Here is a 7274-nt window from a genome sequence, read left to right as displayed (position 1 = left end):
TCCAGCTCCTTAGAGCTGGCTCTAAAAGTGAACAGAACCTCTGACATTCCTGTTTATGTCTGTCAGCCAGGGCTGTCTGATTGCGGCTGTTAATCTGGTCCAATCAGGGAACTCATATTCTATGAGGTCCACCTGGCTGACCTTGTTATAATCACTACATCCCTCTCCCTCTGTGTCCTCAGACTCAGGCTGGTTCTTTTTTAATTGCTGCTCCTGGGGCATTTTAGCGAGTCAGGTTGCTCCAACTCGTCTCTTGCGCCCAGATCATCTTGGAAGAAATTCATTCTCCTCTTCAGGTGGTAAAGCCGTCAAAGCAATGATATCAGCTATGTCCATCTCAGAAACGTGAAATATTCAATGCTTGACTGAGAGGGAGAAGTTGTGTGTTCTGGAATAGTTGGAAAGGCAGTCGAGGAGACAGGCAAGTTTGCTCTTGCACTGTTTGCGAGTTCACAGCTTTCGTATGGTCTGAATGCTTGGTCAGGACCGTTGCACCTACCTGAACTTTATACATCACTGGCTCCGACCTCTCGTCGGCCACGCATCTTAGCTTTGCAGGGCCATTCCTGTGGTTTTTACGCCAAACTTTGTCCTCAGAAGTAAACAAACTCTCTCGCTGAGCACACTCTTGTATCTGGCTTTGGAGTTCCTGATGTTGTTTCACCCTCAGCTCCAGGTCCAGGAAGATCAATTTTAACCTGGTTCAGAGTCTTCTCCCCATTGGTGACTCTGCTGGAGCTACCACTACAGTTGAATGAGGGTATGTTCTGATAATCAAATAGAAACTGGGACAGTTCAGCATCTAGTCAAGCTGTAGGCTGTTCCTTTAAGCCTGCCTTCAGAGTTTAGACTGTTCTTTCCACCAAACCATTGGATGTTGGATGGAATGGAGCTGTCCTTATATGTTGAATACCATCTGATTTTAGTAAATACTCAAATTCTTTGCTGGTAAACAATGGCCCATTAATGTGACCAACATTTTCCAGAGTCCATGTATTGCAAAAGATGCGTCCAGTTTTACCATTGTTGTCTCCGTGTTTGACGTATAAACTCTGTCTGTCCAATCTTTGAATGGGCATCCACAGTGACTTAGAACATTTAGCCCATGAAAGCACCTGCATAATTGACATGTAACTGAGTTCAGGGTTTAATTTGCTTTTCACGCAAATGTGCGGGAGCCACTGGTGGTAATTTTGTCCATGTTGGTACTCTGGGCACTGCCCCACCCATGCAGTTATGTCTGCATTCAACCCTGGCCACCAGACATAACCTCTTGCCTACATTTTCATTTTGGAGATGTCTGGATGTATCTGATCGTAACTTTTGCTCGGGACAATCACTCTTGTTCCCCACAATAATTCTTGTTCCCCACAATAATATACCATCCTCTAATGTGATCTGGTCTCTCCGGATCCAAAAAGGTTTCAATTCTGGTTGTGATGGCCCTTTGGTTTCAAAGAACAAAGAGCAAAGAAAATTACAGCAGAGGAACAGGCCCTTCGTCCCTCCAAGCCTGCGCCGATCCAGATCCTCTATCTAAACCTGTCGCCTATTTTCCAAGAATCTGTATCCCTCTGCTCCCTGCCCATTCATGTATCTGTCTAGATACATCTTAAATGACGCTATCACGCCTGCCTCTACCACCTCCACTGGCAACGTGTTCCAGGCACCCACCACCCTCTGCGTAAAGAATTTTCCACGCATATCTCCCTTAAACTTTTCCCCTCTCACCTTCATCACCACTTATCACCACCAGTTGTTTCAGTTTTGCCAGGACCAGATCTTTCTGTGTCCAAAGTCTGAATATGTCAGCTGTGACTGGAAGTGTGTCTAGAAAGTTTTAAACTATTACATGTCTCTTCCAGTGGCACTATCACCAGTGATGTATCTGCCAGTGGGAGGTGGCTCAAAGCATTTTCATTTGCTACTTGCCCACCAAATGATGTTCCAAATTATAATTATACTGACTTAGTATAGAGGCCACCGCTAAATTTGGCCTGAAGCTATTGACGGCACTGCCTTGACTGCTTTAAGTAGACCTAGCAGGGGTTTGTTGACCATTATTATCACAAGTTTATGTCCATAAAGGCATTGGTGGAACTTCCTGACTCCAAGTATGACAAGCAAATCTTGCTTCTCTATCTGGGTGTATTTACATTCTGCATTAGTCAAATTCCTAGATGCATACACTATTGGGCTTTCCTCTTCTTTGGGCCACCTATGAGCTAATACTATGTCAATGCCATACGGGCAGGTATTGCATGTCAATACCAGATCTTGCTTGGGATCATAGTGTGCCAACATCTTAGAGGATGATAGTTGTTTCTTCACTTCCCTAAAAGCTATGGCTTGGCTTCACAACCATTTCCAAGGTTGACCCTTTCTTAGGAGTTGATGCAATGGTGCCAGGACGGACACCAGGTTATGTGTGAACTTTCCATAGTAATTCACCAGGCCAAGGAAAGACCTAAGCTCTGGTACAGACATCAGAGCTGGGGCACATTTGATCGCCCTCTCTTTATCTTCCAATGAGTGTGACCCAGTCTTGTCAACTGTGTAGCCCAAGTAGGTCACTTGGGATGCCTGGAACACACATTTCTCCTTTCGAAGACATATTCCTGTCTAGGAGAAATGTCTAAGGACTATGCCCAAGTTCTCTAAGTGCTCATTATTGGTCTTCCCTGTTATTTGCACATCATCCAGATAAATGATGACCTGGGCTAGATCTAGCAAAATGTTTTCCATCATCCGCTGAAAAATTGCACAGGCTGACAATACCCTAAATGGCAGTCTCATATATTGGTATAAACCCTAATGGGTATTAATTTTTGCATACTTTTGGAATCCTCATTTAATTGCAATTGCAAATCTGCATGGCTCATGTCCAGCTTTATGAAGAACAGCACCCTCCCGTCTGCATTTGCAAATGAAACCTCTGTGTGAGTGATTGAGTGTTTATCCAGCTGCAAAAAGTGGTTTATTGTTTGTTTAAAATTCCCACAAAGGGGAACCAACCCCTTAGGCTTCACAATCGGTATGACAAGTGCAGCTCATTCCACAAAATGGATATGTTTGATGATTCCTTCACTTTCCATCCTTCTGATTTCTGCCTCTACTTTTTGCCTGTTTGGCAAATGGGGCTAGGCAGGCCTTGCAAATCATGCAATTGTTTCCTGGTCAACAAACAAGGTGACCTTATGTCTTTTGTTAAGTCCCTAGACCTTCCAGAAAATCTGGGTATTTAATTTTGGACTTCAGTCAGGCAGCCATTTTCTAATCAAAAAATGTTGAGCCAATCTAGGTGAGTCTTTCTCAACCAATTTCACCCCATCAAGTTTGGGCCCGAGCGTCTTACTACAATCAGTGGTAACTGAATCTGCTGCTTTTCATAAGAGACTGGAAGTGAAGTTGTACCCTTAATCTGTAAAGGTGCCCCTGTATACGTTCTCAGTCTAGCCGAGGTCTTGTGCAAACTTAAGAACTGGAGTCCAGAGTGAATTTTGTTAAAGACTGGTTCTGCAATCACTGAAACGGTTGCACCAGTATCAACCTCCACTAGAACTGGGTGACCATTTATCCACAAAAATAGAAATTGCTGGAAAAGCTCTGCAGGTCTGATAGTATTCGTGGAGAGAAATCAGAGTTAACGTGACCTGAAAAATTAACTCTGGTTTCTTTCTACAGATGCTGCCAGACCTGCTGAGCTGTTCCAGCAATTTCTATCTTTCTGTTTGATGTACAGCTTCTAAAGTCCCATTGGTTTTTATTGACCATTTGACCAGATGTTTATTTTCATTGGTTCTGGTTTGGATATTGCTAAGCAATTTAACTGTTCCAAACCAGATGTAGGTGGAGTTCCCAGGGTGTTCAGCCTCTTGCATAAAGACTATGAGTTCTGTTCCTCAGTTTAGGTTTAGTGGGATTCTTTTGCTGTCTTGAGTCCACATACTAGCAGCAATTACAATGGTTTGCTGGCCCAGATTCTCGAGAAAATATTAACTGTTTGGCTGAGGCTCAGCTTTGTTTTGGGGTTTTTCTGTGGGCTGACCTACAGTCCCTCTGTTCAGGATATGTCCTGAGTGCGACTATGCAATTACCTTCACTTAAGTGATAAAAACCGAAAGAACTGCAAATGCTTTAAATCAGGAACAAAAATAAAGTTGCTGGAAAAGCCCAGCAGGTCTGGCAGCATCTGTGAAGGAAAAAACAGAGTTAACGTTTAGGGTCCAGTGACCCTTCCTCAGAAGTGTTCTCTGTTTTTCCCTTCACAGATACAGCCAGACCTGCTGGGCTTTTCCAGCAACTGTATTTTTGTTCACTCAAGTGATGTTCCCCAAGCACAGTCGGAGTAGCGAGGGTGCCCACTTCCATCGGCACACCCTGCAAGTTATATGCTCCACTTGTGGGATTTTCCGATGATAAAGCCAGTTGTTGTGCCTGTAGTCCAGTTGGGCTTCAGCTAGTAGGTGCTTTTGCATGGTTACATTATTAATCTCACTCTCGTTGCCAATGAAATAATTTCACAGAGGCTGGTATTCCATCACCAAGCCACCCTTTATTTACATGTGGAGAGTCCATGACACTGATCCAGCTTCTTAAGAGCCAGTTGTCAGAGTGAATAGAATCTCTGAAACTCCTGTTTATATCTGTCAGCCAGGGCTCTCTGATTGGACCAGAGTGACAGCCCTAATTAGGGACCTCATATTCTATGAAGTCCTCCAGGCTGACTTCATTATAATTGCGACTGTACAGTAAAAATCTTTTATCTGATTTCCTCAATTAACAGACTTCAGCTGTCCTCAATATAAATTGAGGTATAACCTCAATTCAAAGCTCTTATGGCATAACAGTAATGTCCTTACCTCTGATCCAAAAGGCCTGGGTTCAAGTCCCACTTGTTCCAGAGGTGAGTCATAGCAGGTTGGTTTTATTAAAAAATCACTTCTGGGCGATGAGTGTCACTGGCTGGCCAGTATTTGTTGCCCATCTCCAGCTGCCTTTGAACTGGATGGCTTGCTTAGCCATTTCAGAGGGCAGTTGAGGGTCAACCACATTGCTGTGGGTCTAGAGTCATGTGTAGACCATACCAGGTGAAGATGGCAGATTTCCTTCCCTGAAGGACATTAGTAAGCTCGTTGGGTTTTCCCAACAATTAGCAATGTTTTCATGGTCATCAATAGATACTTAATTCCAGATTTTTTTATTGAATTCAAATTCGATCATAGAGTGGAATGGTGGGAATTGAACGCAGGTCCCCAGAACATTAGCTAAGTTTTGGATTTATATTCTAGCAATAATACTACAAGACCATCACCTACCCTATTAAAAATATTCAGGATGAAACCTAGAATTTAAAGATCAAATTACAGTTAAACATTAAATGGTAAAACAAACAAAATTGAATGTTTGGAAAGAGATTAAGAACTGCATTCTCATCAAGCTGCCACCACTCTATTCCAAAGTGCAATCATGTGACTCTAGAACCACAACAATGTGGTTGATTCTTAAATGTCCTAAAGTTGACTAGCAAGCCACATTGATCAAGGACAATTACAGGTGGGCAACAAATGGCAGCAATCCAAATGCCATGAAAGAATAAGAGAAAATGAATATAGGATGTACGGACCCTGTACAACTGCAAAAGAAACTTCATACTATTTCGGGAATGTTGCTGAAATTACCTAGAAGGCTATCCCAGCAGTCTACAGTAGAGCACAGGGACTTTGGTGGTAGGTGTGGGAGGATATATAAATAGTAAATGGGGATAAAGACTTTGAAGGAAATGTGGAGTAAAGGAGTACCTGTGGCAACATTCTAATGATCATGTATATAAAGAACTATATCAAATGGCAAAAACCAAAGGACTGAGACTCGTTGGAAGAAGGCCTCAGCGAAACCTTGGTCTATAATAGACCATAAGAAATAGGAACAAATGTAGCCTGTTTGGCCCTTTGAGCCTGCCCACCATTCGATAGGATCATGGCTGATTCAATACTCATGTCCACTTCCCTGCCCTTTCACCATAACTTATTACGTAAATAGTTCATGGGGAATAAATATTAAGTCTTTATCCTAGTCTTGTGTTCAACCCTTGTTTGTCTCAAACTACTAGAAACTTCAGATGATTTTATATACTACGATCTCTGCTGAGTTGAATAGTAGACAGTTTCAGCAACTTATGTTATGTTATAAACCATTTGTTTTAGACACTAGTGTGTTAATTTGTATTTTTCCTGTATTATGGGAACATGTATCATAGTGATTATAATTTGTGTAATATATACCTTAAATAAATTTACATTCTTAGTTAATTTTCAAATGATAATGCAGGTGACATGGAAGTAGTGGGGAAAATATGTTAATTGTGTCAATGAAAACAGGAAACAGATGCTTGCTTACTAGCAGTGATAGGACTGCAAGATTGAGTGGACGTGATGTTAGACAGGGAGCAGCTGTATCCTGGCTACAATGCTGTCTTGTTTTGCATACTTACAAATTGCATCAGAGTCTGATCTGCACTGAGCTGCAATTTTTTACTAAATTTGAATGTTGACTAAGCATGAAATGGTAAATAAGTCTTAATTGGTATGGTGTGCATTGATGCATTTTTAAAATCAATATAGTACCTGGTTTGCTGTAGGAATGAAGCCTATTGAGATGAGTATGACTGATTTAAGTATTGGGATTACTCGTATTTTATTTATACCTAAAATCAGTCTTAAAAGCTCCTTTTACGCCATTCCACACAAAAGAATCTTTATCAATGTAACACCTTAAGCTCTCCCATTTTACAACTTAATTTAATAAAGGGAAAAATGTAAACGACTCGCTCTAGCTGTGAATTTGACTTATTGAGAAAATAGTTTACTATTTGCTATAGTACTACTACATGCAAGTACAATATATTTTTATATAATTCTGGAAATTGAATGATGTTTCTTGCTGTAATTTTTCAGTGTTGTAAATAAATTGTGATTTTGCTTTTACTATTAATTTAAACAGCATTTATTATTGACTTAATTTAAGGTTCCGGAAGAGGTAAGTGTCTTGTAGAGGTCTTTGGGCTAGTTGTAAGGACTGTGCAAAATGCTAGAATTCTCTATATTCTAACAGCTTGAGTGATGTTTTGCTGTCTTTCTATCTTTCAGAGAAACCTAGCCTCTTTTAAAGATAAATAATATACAGAACCAGAGATAGTAGGAACTGCAGATGCTGGAGAATCCGAGACAACAAGGTGCAGGGCTGGATGAACACAGCAGGCCAAGCAGCATCAT

The sequence above is a fragment of the Rhincodon typus genome, chromosome 4 (assembly GCF_021869965.1).
Source record: "Rhincodon typus isolate 14 chromosome 4, sRhiTyp1.1, whole genome shotgun sequence".
Lineage (NCBI taxonomy): Eukaryota > Metazoa > Chordata > Chondrichthyes > Orectolobiformes > Rhincodontidae > Rhincodon > Rhincodon typus.
The sequence above is the reverse complement of the archived record's forward strand: the minus strand, read 5'-3'. Positions refer to the sequence as shown.